Source organism: Elephas maximus, chromosome 21, assembly GCF_024166365.1.
Source record: "Elephas maximus indicus isolate mEleMax1 chromosome 21, mEleMax1 primary haplotype, whole genome shotgun sequence".
Classification (NCBI taxonomy): Eukaryota; Metazoa; Chordata; class Mammalia; order Proboscidea; family Elephantidae; genus Elephas; species Elephas maximus.
In genome coordinates, this window is record NC_064839.1 from 64778357 (window position 1) to 64792577 (window position 14221).

Here is a 14221-nt window from a genome sequence, read left to right on the forward strand (position 1 = left end):
TAAGAGTTGTAATTTTCTGAAGCAAAGCATTCAGTTGTTTTAGTTTTCTGTTGCCAGAACAAATGAGCACAAATTTCAAGGCTTAAAAACATCACCTGTTTATTAGCTCACAGTTTCAAAGGTCAGAAGTTCAGGCATGATGCGGCTGGGTTCTTCCCTCAGGGTGTTACATGGTTAAAATTAAGGGATCAGCTGGGCTGTGTTCTCATCTGGAGCTCAGGATCCTCTTCCAGGCTCAAGCTGTGACAGAATTCAGTTCCTACGTATAGGACTTGGGGTCTCATTTAGTCTGTCAGCCAGAGGTCCCTTTCAGCTCCTAGAGGCGGCCTGCATTTCTTGACATGTGGCCCCCTCCATTTTCAAAGCCAGTAACGGAGAATCTCCTTTGTGTCAGATCTCGTTCATGGTCTGAATATCTTTTGTCAAGAGGGTTCCAGTCCCTCTTAAGGGCTCAGCTGATAGGTCAGATCCAACCGGGATAATCTTCTTAGAAGATTTTGAACTTTATTTACATCTGGAAAATACCTTCAAAGCAGCACCCAGATTAATGTTTGATTGAATAACTAGGAGAAGGTATGTGTAGACCAGGGGGTGGGATCTTGGGGGCCATCTTAGAATTCTGCCTACCACATCAGTTTATCATATGTATATGTGTAAATAAAGAGCCCTGATGGCACAATGATTAAGCAGCTGCTAAGCGAAAGATAGGTGGTTTGAACCCACCAGCAGCTCTGAGGGAGAAAAGACCTGGGAATTTGCTCCTGTATAGATTACAGTCTGGGAAGCCCTGTGGGGCAGTTCTCTGTCCTATAGGGTTGTTATTGGGTTGCTATGAATCATAATCGACTCTATGGCATACAGCCACAATGTATATAAATACATACCAATGTCCTGGCTTACAAAGATAAAATATAGCAAGAAGGGAAAAAGGAATAGAAACAAGGATAAGGGCATAAACAGAACAAGGAATGAGGCTACATACACACACATACCATTCATTTACATATATATACCATTAGCATCTAAATAGTTACAACAGATGGAGGACATATTTGGCCCTGGGCTCTCCTGCTCCAGGAAAAAGGGAGAGAAAGAGATAAAGTTGGTCATTTCTGTAATTCACTGTCTCCATAAAGTGAAAACTGTCTTTTGCATATGTGATGGAGCTTTAAGGATACATTGGAATTAGACCACAATTACCTTTTCGGGTTGTCCTCCGTACCCTATTTTAGTGGTGAGACAGGCAGCTAGAGACTACTGTATCATAAGCTGGCATTCTGTTTGATTACTTAAATTATGGCTGTGTCCCGTCTACCGATGAGCCCATCAAAGACACTCCTCATTTATGTTAGTGTTTTTTTATTTCTTAACATTTCCTTTTGATTCTTTCTTAGGGTTTTCATCTCTCTGCTCACACTACCCATCTGCTTTTGCATGTTGTCTACTTTTTCCATTAGAGCCCTCGGCATGTTAATCATAGTTATTTTAAATTCTCAGTCTGATAGTTCCAAAATCTCCGCTATATCTGTTTGGTTCTGATGCTTGCTTTGGCTCATCAAATTGTTTTTTTCTTGCCTTTTTAACATGTTTTTTAATTTTTGTTTGTTGTTGAAAGCTGGACAGGATGTATTGGGTAATAGGAACTGAAATAAGTAGCCCTTTATTTATTTATTTATGTTTATCTGGCTAAGAGTTAGGCTGTATCTGTAGTTCTCAGAGGCTAAAATTTTCTCTGGTGTCCTTGTTTTAATCTCCTGTTGTCTCTGGGTTTTCCTAGAAACTCCTTAAAGAGAGTCTGTGTTTTGCAGCTCACTCATTTGCAATCCATTATTGTTATGCTGGAACCCTGCTGATGTAAGGTGCTGTGGAAACGAAGAGTTCTGTAGCCTTAGGATTAAGTCTCAGTTTTTTAATTGGCCTGAGCATATAGGTTGTGACCTTCAGGAGAATTTCTTAGCTTTTTTTTTTTTTTTTCCCTCATATGGCACGGAAAGACTAAAAGGGGCTGAGTTGTCTCATTGCCCTTCCCCTAGGTCAGACAAGGCTCTAGCTCAGTAGTTTCCCTTGAGGGCAAGTCTTTGTTACTGAGAACATAATGCTCTGGGCATATTTCTAAATGGTTACTTTTCCGCTCACCCTGATTGAAGCAGGGGATTCTTCTCTGACGTTCATCCTAAATACCTGATGGGGCTTTTGAAGGTAGCTCATGAAAGTCTGTAGAGGCCCCCCTAAGACTGGGTCTCCAGAAATTTTTCTCTCTCAAGCTAGTCCACACACAGCCTCCTACAGTTCATCAATTACCATCTAAGGGTTCCTTCCATTTCCAGGCTGCGGTGCCTTCTGATCCTAGAATGCTGTGATTCTCTGCATTTCTCTCTCATTCTCTGGGCAGGGGGGATTGCCCTGGGACCTCAACTCTGATGGATGTAAGAAAAGTTGTTGATTTTCAGTTTATTCAGTTTTTTTCTTGTGAGGATAGAAGTGACAACTTCCAAGCTCTTTAATAGTCAAAGTGGAAACCCGAAGTTCCTGTCTTTATTTATTTTGTGTTGTTTTGTTAGAGATTTCTTTTTTTTAATTGTGATTTAGGTGATATTTTACAGAGCAAATTAGTTTCTCGTTAAACAGTTAGTACACAAATTGTTCTGTGATGCTGATTGTCAACCCCACGATGTGTCAACATTCTCCTCTTCTCCTCCTCCTATTCCCCATTTCCATTCGTCCAGTTTTCCTGTCCCTTCCTGCCTTCTCATCTTTGCTTTTGGGGCTGGTATGCCCACTATAGTCTCGTATAGTTAATTGAACTCTGAAGCACATCGCTCCCATGTGTTATCGTTGGCCCTATGTTGTTGTTGTTCTTAGGTTCGGTCGAGTCAGTTCCAACTCACAGCAACCTTATGTACCACAGAAAGAAACACTGTCCTGTCCCTCACCATGCCCACAATCGTCACGCTTCAGCTCGTTGCGGCAGCCACTGTGTCAATCCATCTCACCGAGGGTCCTCTTCTTTTCCGCTGACCCTGTACTTTACCAAGTATGATGTCCTTCTCCAGGGACTGATCCCTCCTGACAACATGTCCAAAGTATGTAAGACGCAGTCTCGCCATCCCTGACTCTAAGGAGCATTCTGGTTGTACTTCTTCCAAGACAGATTTGTTTGTTCTTTCGGCAGTCCATGGTATATTCAATATTCTTCACCAACACCACAATTCAAAGGCGTCAATTCTTCTTGGCTCTTCCTTATTCATTGTCCAGCTTTCAAATGCATATGATTGAGTTGAAAATACCATGGCTTGGATCAGGGGCACCTTAGTCTTCAAGGTAACATATTTGCTTTCCAACACTTCAAAGAGGTCCTTTGCAGCAGATTTGCCCATAGGATGTGTCTTTTGATTTCTTCACTGCTGCTTCCTTGGGTGTTGATTGTGGATCCAAGTAAAATGTAATCCTTGACAACTTCAATCTTTTCTCCATTTATCATGATGTTGTTCATTGGTCCAGTTGTGAGGATTTTTTTTTTTTTATGTTGAGGTGTAATCCATACTGAAGGCTGCAGTCTTTGATGTTCATCAGTAAGTGCTTCAAGTCCACTTCCAACAAGGTTGTGTCATCTGCATAATTCAGGTTGTTAATGAGTCTTCCTCCAATCCTGATGCCCCTTCTTCATATAGTCCAGCTTCTCAGATTATTTGCTCAGCATACAGATTGAATAGGTATGGTGAAAGGATACAACCTTGATGCACATCTTTCCTGACTTATAACCATGCAGTATCCCCTCATTCTGTCCGAAAAAAACTGTCTCTTGATCTGTGTACAGGTTTCTCATAAGCACAATTAAGTGTTCTCGAATTCCCATCCTTCGCGATGTTATCCATCATTTGTTATGATCCACACAGTTGAATTCTTTTGCATAGTCAATAAAACACCAGTAAACATCCTTCTGGTATTCTCTGCTTTCAGCCAGGATCCATCCGACATCAGCAATGATATCCCTGGTTCCACATCCTCTTCTGAATCCAGCCTGAATTTCTGGCAGTTCCCTGTTGATATACTGCTGCAGCCACTTTTGAATGATCTTCAGCAAAATTTTGCTTGTGTGTGATATTAATGATATTGTTCGATAATTTCTGCATTCAGTTGGATCACCTTTCTTGGGAATAGGCATAAATATGGATCTCTTCCAGAGGGTTGGCCAGGTAGCTGTCTTCCAAATTTCTTGGCATTGACAAGTGAGCACTTCCAGTGCTGCATTCGTTTGTTGAAATACCTCAATTGGTATTCCGTCAACTCCTGCAGCCTTGTTTTTCGCCAATGCCTTCAGTGCAGCTTGGTCTTCTTCCTTCAGTACCATCAGTTCCTGATCATATGCTACGTCTTGAAACAGTTGAACATCGGCCAATTTTTTTTGGTGTGATAGCTCTGTATTCCTTCCATCCTCTTTTGGTGTTTCCTGCATCCTCTAATATTTTCCCCATAGAATCCTTCACTATTGCAACTGGAGGCTTGAATTTTTTTCTTCAGTTCTTTCAGCTTGAGAAATGTTGAGCGTGTTCTTCCCTTTTGGTTTTCTATCTCCAGCTCTTTGCACATGTCATTATAATACTTTGTCTTCTCAAGCTGCCCTTTGAAATCTTCTGTTCAGCTCTTTTACTTCATCATTACTTCCTTTTGCTTTAGCTACTCCAAGTTCAACAGCAACTTTCAGAGTCTCTTCTGACATCCATTTTGGTCTTTTCTTTCTTTCCTGTCTTTTTAATGACCTAGCTTTCTTCATGTATGATGTCCTTGATGTGATTCCACAACTCATCTGGTCTTCAGTCATTAGTGTTCAACATGTCAAATCTATTCTTGAGATGGTCTTTAAGTTCAGGTGGGATATACTCAAGGTTGTACTTTGGCTCTCGTCGACTTGTTCTAATTTTGTTCAGTTTCTACTTGAATTTGCGTATGAGCAAGTGATGGTCTGTTCCACAGTCGGCCCCTAGCCTTGTTCTGACTGATGATATTGAGCTTTTCCATCATCTCTTTCCACAGATGTAGTCGATTTGATTCCTGTGTATTCCATCTAGTGAGGTCCATGTGTATAGCTGCCGTTTATGTTGGTGAAAAAACGTATTTGCAATGAAGTTGCTGATGTTGCAAAATTCAATCATGCGATCTCTGGCATCATTTCTGTCACCAAGGCCATATTTTGCAACTACCAATCTTTCTTTCTTTCCAACTTTTGCACTCCAATCACCAGTAACTGTCAGTGCATCCCGATTGCATGTTCAATCAATTTCAGACTGTAGAAGCTAGTAAAAATCTTCAATTTCTTCATCTTTGGCCTTAGTGGTTGGTACATAAACTTGAATAATAGTCGTATTAACTAGTCTTCCTTGTGGGCATGTGAATATTATCCTATGACTAAACAACATCGTACTTCAGGATGGACCTTGAAACATTCTTTTTGACGATGAATGCAGTGCATTCTTCTTCACGTTGTCGTTCCCAGCAGAGTGGACCGTATGATTGTCCAACTGAAAATGGCCAACACCAGTCCATTTTAGTTCACTAATGCCTAGGATATCAATCTTTATGTGTTCCAGTTCATTTTTGATGATTTCCAATTTTTCTAGATTCATACATGGTATATTCCACGCTCCAATTATTAATGGATGCTTGCAGCTGTTTCTTCTTGTTTTGAGTCATGCCGTATCAGTATATGAAGGTCCCAAAAGCTTGACTGCATCCACAGCATTAAGCTCAACTCTACTTCCAGGAGGCAGCTCTTACCCAGTCGTCTTTTGAGTGCCTTCCAATCTAGGGGACTCATCTTCCAGCACTGTTCCACTGCTATTCATAAGGTTTTCACTAGCTAATTCTTTTCAGAAGTAGACTGCCGGCCCAATAATAGACCTGTCTAATCTTTGGCTGAAGAGTAAACCTCAGGAGTGATGTCAGTACTGAGTTAAAAAGTTGTCTGGGGGCCATACTTGAGGTTTCTCCAGTCTCAGATCAGCAAGCCTGGTCTTTTTGTGTGTGTGTGAATTTGAATTCTGTTCTACATTTTTCTCCCGCTCTGTCCAGGACCCTCTATTGCAATTCCTACCAGAGTAGTTGGTGGTGGTAACTGGGCACCATCTAGTTCTTCTGGGCTCGGTCTAATGGAGGTTGTTGTAGTTGTGATCCATTAATCTTTTCGACTAATCTTTCCCTTGTGTCTTTGGCCTTCTTCATTCTCCTTTGCTCCAGCCAGGATGGGACCAGTAGATGAATCTTAGATGGCCACTTTTAAGACCCCAGTCACTACTCACCAGTTGGATGTAGAAAATATTCTTTATATAGACTATGCTATGCCAATTGATATAGACGTCCCCTGAGACCATGCTCCCCAGCCCTCAGCTCAGTAGCTCGGTCCCTCAGGGCCTTTGGATGTGTCTGTGAAGCTTCCATGACTTTGCCCTGGTGGTCAAGTTGTGCTGACTTCCCCAATATTGTATACTGTCTTACCCTTCACCAAAGTTACCACTTATCTACTATTTTAGTTAGTGTTTTTCCACTCCTACCCCTCCGCTCCCTTATAACCATCAAAGATTGTTTCTTTCTGTGTGAAAACATTTTCATATGTTTTTATAATAGTGGTCTCATACAGTATTTGTCCGTTTGTGATTGACTTAATTCACTCAGCATAATACCCTCCAGATTCATCCATGTTGTGAGATATTTCGCAGATTCATCATTGTTCTTTCTTGTTGTGGTTTTTGTTTGTTTAGCAAGCATAAAAATATAGGACCTACATATATAGGTTAGGCTGTGGATATTTTACATTCATATTTGTATGTACAGCATTTACGTTCATATGCATAATAGAGCACAAAGGGGGCACAGTCATAGAAGCTTCCTAGACACAACCAAACACCTTGATGAACCGAGTTACTGGGGCTGAGGGCTGAGGACCAAGGTCTAGGGGGACATCTAGGTCAAATGGCATAACATCATTCATAACAAAAATATTCTACATCCTACTTTGGTGAGTCGTGTCTGGGATCTCAAAAGCTTGTGAGTGGCCATCTAAGAACATTTATTGATCCCATCCCATCCAGCGCAAAGGAGAATGAAAAGAAACAAAGACGCAAGGAAAATATTAGTCCAAAGGACTAACGGATCACATGAACCACAGCCTCCATCAGCCTGAGCTCAGAAGAACCGGATGGTGCCCAGCTACCACCACCTACTGCTCTGATAGGGATCATGCAGAGGGTCCTGGACAGAGAAGGAGAAAATTGTAAAACAAAATTCACATTCACAAAGACCAAACTTACTGGTCCGACAGAGACTGAGAACCCCCAAGACTATGGCCCCAGACACCCTTCTAACTCAGAACCGAAGCCACTCCTGAAGTTCACCTTTCAGGCAAAGATTAGACAGGCCTATAAAACAAACAATAATGTATGTGAGGAATGTGCTTCTTAGATCAATCAAGCATATGAGACCAAATGGGCAATACCTCCCCAAAAGCATACAGGCAGGAAGGGACCGAAAAACCGGACAAATGGAAACAGGGAATCTGGGGTGCAAAAGGGTAGAGTGCTGACACATTGTGGGGATTTCAACCAATGTCATGAAACAATCTGTGTATTAACTATTTAATGAGAAACTAATTTGCTCTAAAATTTCACCTAAATCGCAATAAAAAAAAAAAAAGAAATCTCTAAAAAGAAACAAAGACAGGGACTTTGGGTTTCCACTTCGACTATTAAAGAACTTGGAAGTTGCCCTCACAAGGAGAAAAAAACTGAATAAACTGGAAATCAATAACTCTTTTTATATCCATCAAAGTTGAGGTCCCAGGGCAAACCACTGCCTGGAGAACGACTCAGGGAAATACAGAGAATCACAGCGTTCCTGGAACAGCAGCCTCTGGAGCCAGGAAATGGAAGGAACACTTAATTGATGAATTGTAGGGGTGGTGTGTAGACTAGCTTGAGAGAGAAAAATTCCTAAAGACCCAGTCTTAGGGGTAGGTGTATAAATCTCTGAATGAAGAACTAATTTGTACTGTAAACTTTCATCTACAGCACAATGTAAAAAACAATACATTCCAGAAGAAAAATTTCTGCATCCAAGGTATGCCCACTTTTAAAATTTTAATACATACAGCCAAAATTTCCCACAGAAAGGTGGTGCCAAATTCAGTCTCCCAACAATGAAAAAAGGTTGTCTTTTCCCCGAACCCTAACAAATACTGGGTAGAATAATAACTTTAGTCTTTTAAAATCTGATAGTTTTAGCGAGCCCTGCAGACGATTCCGATCTACACTGAACCTTAAGAACCACTGTTTTAAGAGAACCAGGTGTTCTAATTCCCTCCTGCTCAGCTGCTTCTAAGATCTGTATGTATCTGTTGTGTTTTCAGAGAAGCTCTGTAAAGCTGGGAAATAATCTTCCCTCAGAAGAGACTATGGTATGTGCACACGGTTTTTTATCATCACCTGATGACAAGAAGAGACATAAGACAGTGTGTTCTCTGCCAATGACAATCTTCGAGAGGACTCAGGAGTTTTCTTGATTTGCTGAGTTAGTGGTTACCGCTTCAGCAGAGGCAGCTTCACCTGGTCTGTTAGCTCACAGGGGTGCTGAATAGTATCACTGGGATCCCTCCTAGTGAGGGAAAGAGGATTATCGCATCAGAGAGCTGAACCCTCTCTAAGGAAGTGCATTCACCCCATGAAAATCAAGTAGAATCACGAAATGTAAATAAGTGACAGATAAACAGCCATTGAAATGGCACTGATGTAATCTCCTGGAAACCCCGGTGGCATAGTGGTTAAGTGCTACGGCTGCTAACCAAGGGATTGGCAGTTCAAATCCGCCAGCCACTCCTTGGAAACTCTATGGGGGCAATGCTACTTTGTCCTATAGAGTCGCTATGAGTCGGCATCGACTCGATGGCAACGGGTTTGGTTTTGGTTTTTTGGATGTAATTTCCAATTAAAAGATAGTACCTTGAGCACCTACATTGAGCTCTACAACATTCCCAAACATCACAAAATGCCCATAGAGAGTATTTTTAAACCCATGAATCCAAAAGGATGAGAAAGGACAGGAGACAAATGCAAGAATATTTTTTATAGCTAGGAAGTACATAGATCAAGAGGCAGTCATTCAAACAGATCAAGGGGATACTGCGTGGTTTAATGTCAGGAAAGGTATATGTCAGGGCTACATCCTTTCACCACACCTATTCAATCTGTATGCTCAGCAAGTAATCCGAGAAGCGGGACTATATGGAAAAGAATGTAGCATCAGGATTGGAGGGAGACTTGTTAACAACTTGCGACATGCAGATGACACAACCTTGCTCGCTCAAAGTGAAGAGGACTCGAAACACTTACTGATGAAGATCAAAGACCTCAGCCTTCAGTATGGATTATGCCTCAACATAGAGAAAACAAAAATCCTCACAACTGGACCAATAAGTAACATCACGATAAATGGAGAAAAGATTGAAGTTGTCAAGGATTTCATTTCACTTGGATCCACAATCAACATCCATGGAAGCAGCAGTCAAGAAATCAAAAGATGGTGCTAGTCTGAATCAAAATGTGCAAAATACACTAGATTTTGTAGACTTAGTAGAAAAAAAAACTATAAATTACCTCATTATATTGATTATATGTTGAAATAATCTTATTTTAGATAAAGTGAATTAATTGGAATTTATTAAAATTAATTTCACCTGTTTCTTTTTATTTTATAATGTGGCTATGGATAATCTTAAAATTGCATAGATTTCCTTGCATTATATGTCTATTGGACAGCACCATCTTAAGGGGCCAGCCTTGTCTATCCCACCCTGGTCAAGGTTCTCCCCTCAGACTTATAAGTTACATTGACTGTGCCTCCTCAGGGATTTGGTTTGGGGTTGCCAGACCCTTCCCACCCACAGCATCCCTCTGGGCCACAACTCCACGTGTAAATTTCTTAACACCTTCCGTGTTCATCCCAAATTTGGTCATTCGTTTCTTACAGGATGCTCTACGCCTGGGCTAGCTGGCATAGCAAAACTCCACTGAGTCCAAGCCTTAACATGCTTTTCCTTAAAAAATGGATTTAAAGTGATATAATTAATTGGAGTCTAGTTGAATAAATACTAGAATAGATGAAAACATCTTTTTTTTTGTCTAAATGTTTTTGGGCTATGTATTTTTCCTTTGGGGGCAGTGGTGATTCAGTGGTAGAATTCTTGCCTTCCAAGGCAGAGACCTGGGTTCGATTCCCAGCCAAAGCATCTCAGGTACAGCCACCACCTCTCTGACAGTGGAGGTGTGTATGTCGCTATAATGATGAACTGGCTTCAGTGAAATTTCCAGACAAAGAGAGACTAGGAAGAAAGGCCTAGAAATCTACTTCCAAAAATAAGCCAGTGAAAACCCTGTGGACAACAACCATCAGATACACAGCTGGTCATGGCGAAGGTACAAGATCATAGAGCATTTCATTCTATTGGGCATTTGGTCTTCATGAGTCAAGAGGCAAACTAGGTGACAGCTAACAACACTTTTTCCTTTAATTCTTACACTGTTTAATTTTCTTCTCCACAAAGAATTACATGGTCTTTTCTACACCTACTCTCCCAACTCACCAACTTTCTAATGGAATTAAATCAAAACCTTTTCTACAGCTTGCTCGGCCCTTCACCGTCTGGTACCTGCTTATTTGTCCCATCTCTTTTTAGGCAAATTTCCTTGCCCGTCATGCTCCAGCCTTTCTCCTTGTGCAAATGAAGCAAACTAAGTCTTCGAACTATACTCCTTGCTGTCCTGAAAAACTCTACCTTAGCCAGGCATGAACCCACCCATCTTCCTTCCTTCTCCATCTAATTATATTAGCTGTATGCAATGTAGCTAATAGTTCATGATAATTTAAAAATTCCTACAATAAAATAATCAAATGAATATCTCCAAAAAAAAAAAATCAAAAGATGCATTGCATTGAGCAAATCTACTGCAAAGGACCTTTTTAAACTGTTGAAAAGCAAAGATGAAGACTAAAGTGTGCTTGACCCAAGCCATGGTGTTTTCAATTACCTCCTATGCCTGTGAAAGCTGAACGATGAATAGGGAAGACTGAAGAAGATGGCGAAGAATATTGAATATACCATGGACTGTCAAAAGAATGAAGAAACCTGTCTTAGAAGAAGTACTGTCAGAATGCACCTTAGAAGCAAGGATGACGAGGCCATGTCTCACATACTTCGGACATGTTATCAGGAGGGATCAGTCCCTGGAGAAGGACATCATGCTTGGTAAAGTACAGGGTCACTGAAAAAGAGGAAGACCTCAATGCGATGGATTGACATAGTGGCTCCAACAGTGAGCTCAAGCATAACAACACTGTGAGGATGGCACAGGACTGGGCAGTGTTTCGTTTCGTTGTACACAGGATCACTATGAGTCAGAACCCACTTGACAACACCTAACAACAACAGGAAGTAGACTGACAACATAGCTGAAATAGGTAAATTTTGGCCAGCAATACAGAAAATTGAAAAACAACTCAACTTCCAAGTTAGTCCCTAAAAGACTCCAGAATTAATGGTATTTTGTACCTCTGTGGGGCTCCCTTGGAGCCCTAGTGGCACGGTGGTTAAGAACTTGGCTGCTAACCAAAAGGTCAGCAATTCGTATCCACCAAACACTCCTTGAAAACCCTGTGGGGCAGTTCTACTCTGTCCTATAGGGTCATTATGAGTTGGAATCAACTTGAAGGAAATGGGTTTGGTTTGGTTTTTGGTTTTGTGTAGGTCCCTTGGTAACAGTCAGAATGTTGACAGTTAACATTCCAAGCAGGAGACAGAATAAGGCTTCTCTGGAGAATCTGATCAGCTCAAGGGAAAAGAAACTAAAACAGTGCTTCTCAAAGTGTGGTGCAGGAACCTCTGAGATTCCACAGATCCTCCCAGAGGGTGAGGGAGGTCAAATCCATTTTCAAAATAATATTGCAAATGTTAATTCTCAAAATAACACTATGATGTTATTTGCCTTTTTCACTCTCATTCTCACGAGTGTACACTGGAGTTTTCCAGGAGTTACACAATACATGATATTGCAAGGTATCTTCCATTAAGCTGGACATTAAAAAGATTCTCAAAAACATAAAATATTTGGAAAATAAAGTTGCTTTCATAAAGATATACCATTTATATTAACAAATAGGAAACACTGGTGGCATAGTGGTAAACTGCTACGGCCGTGATCAAAAGGTCGGCAGTTTGAATCCACCAGGCGCTCTTCAGAAACTCTATGGGGCAATTCTACTCTGTCCTATAGGGTCACTATGAGTTGGAATCGACTTGATGGCCATGGTTTTGCTTTTCTGAAGTTTTCAATTTGTTCATATTCATGCTTTTTAAACCAGACGATATGAACATTTTATTTCACTCTCCAGAAAAACCCTTATTGATATTAGTATTAGTGGTTTTTAAAAAATGTTCAATTGCTTTTTCTGCCAATCAACCGGTAGGCTTAAACACTGAAATGATTCCCAATACTAATCTCTTCTAAGGGCTATTCATACAGCCCAGTTTTGTCAAAATCCATCACTTTTCTTCTCATGACACCGGACACTGGAGGTCCTTAAGTGGTGCCAACGGTATGCACTCAACTGGTAATCAAAAGGTTGGCAGTTTAAACATGCTCAGCGGCACCGAGGAAGAAACAAGCCTGGCGACACACTTCCATAAAGATTATAGCCAAGAAAACCCTATGGGGCAGTTCTATTCTGTAACACATGGGGTCTGTCTTAGTTATCTAATGCTGCTATAACAGAAATACCACAAGTAGATGGCTTTAGCAAACAAAAGTTTATTCTCTCACAGTCCAGTAGGCTTGAAGTCTGAATTCAAGGCACCAGCTCCAAGGAAAAGGCTTTCTTTCTCTGTCACTCCGGAGGAAGGTCCTTGTCATCAATCTTCCCTGGTTGAGGAGCTTCTCAGGGCATGGACCCCAGGTCCAAAGGACGCACTATTCTCCTGGCTCTTGTTTCTTGGTGGTATGAGGTCTCCATCTCTCTCTTTTCTTTTATACCTCAGAAGAGTTTGGCTTAAAACACAATCTAATCTTGTAGATTGAGTCCTGCCTCATTAACATAACTGCCGCTAATCCCATCTCATCATCATCGTAGACTTTGGATTTACAACACAGGAAAAATCACATCAGATGACAAAATGGTGGACCATCACACACTATTGGGAATCATGGCACAGCCAAGTTGAAAGATATTTTGGGGGGACACAATTCAATCCACGACAGGGTCTCTTAAATCACAAACCAACAACAAAAACTAAATCAATAACATGACACAAGACAAACAGGCAAAACAATAATAAGGAAGATCTTCAATCTAAACACACAATCCAATGGGGGCAAGTAAAGACTAAACTAATACAATAAAAAAAAACAATATGAGGTATTTTTCTTCCTGCATGCCAGCAAACCTTCTCTCTTTTGGTAAGTAGTGCTAAAAATGTCAACAGAATAATACCCAGTACTCTACAAGGCAGCCTAGCCACTGCAGCGACCACATGGAGATCACTATCATTACAAGAATGGATAACCATTATAAATAATTCTAATGACCAAGAGGAAGGAACAGGGAAACTTCTTGGAGCTTCTATATTTGGGAGTAGTCTTGAAAATTAAGATTTCGGTAAGCAGGAAAAGCTCTCTGTCAGGAGATTAAGGGGCTCCGAGGCTGAGCAAACATTTTAGTCAGTTGGCAAATATTTATTGAGCATCTCATCTATACGCTGATCAACGGGAAGCACTAGAGCACAGTGAACCAGCCAAACCCTTGACTTTGCATTTCGTTAGTCGGAAGTTAGTCACATGTCCACAACTAGCTGCGAGGCAGTTTGGGAAATGTAGTTTTTATTCTAAGTGTCCAAACTCAACTCCACAGCAACGAGTTTGGTTTTTGGTTTTATTGTTGTAAGAGAAACCTACACACTGGAGAACCACCAGCAATTTCTGCTACCTAAGAAGTAGGCCATCTAAGACAGAAACGGACCCAGCGAAAGTTCTAGGACGGTGGTGAAGGTAAGTCCTATTTTGAAAAAAGTGCAGCAAATTAAAACCCATCCAGTCCAATGAAAATTAAAACCACAATCAGATACTACCTCACTCTTGCTAGAATGGCTATGATCAAAAAATGGAAAACAACAAGTGTTGGTGAGGAT

General features: G+C 40.9%; 1 protein-coding gene across 1 annotated transcript in view; it reads right to left on the reverse strand.

The window, feature by feature from the left end:
• CBR4 (carbonyl reductase 4) overlaps positions 1 to 14221 on the reverse strand; it is a 109722-nt gene that overhangs the window by 51081 nt on the left and 44420 nt on the right. The window lies entirely within an intron of this gene.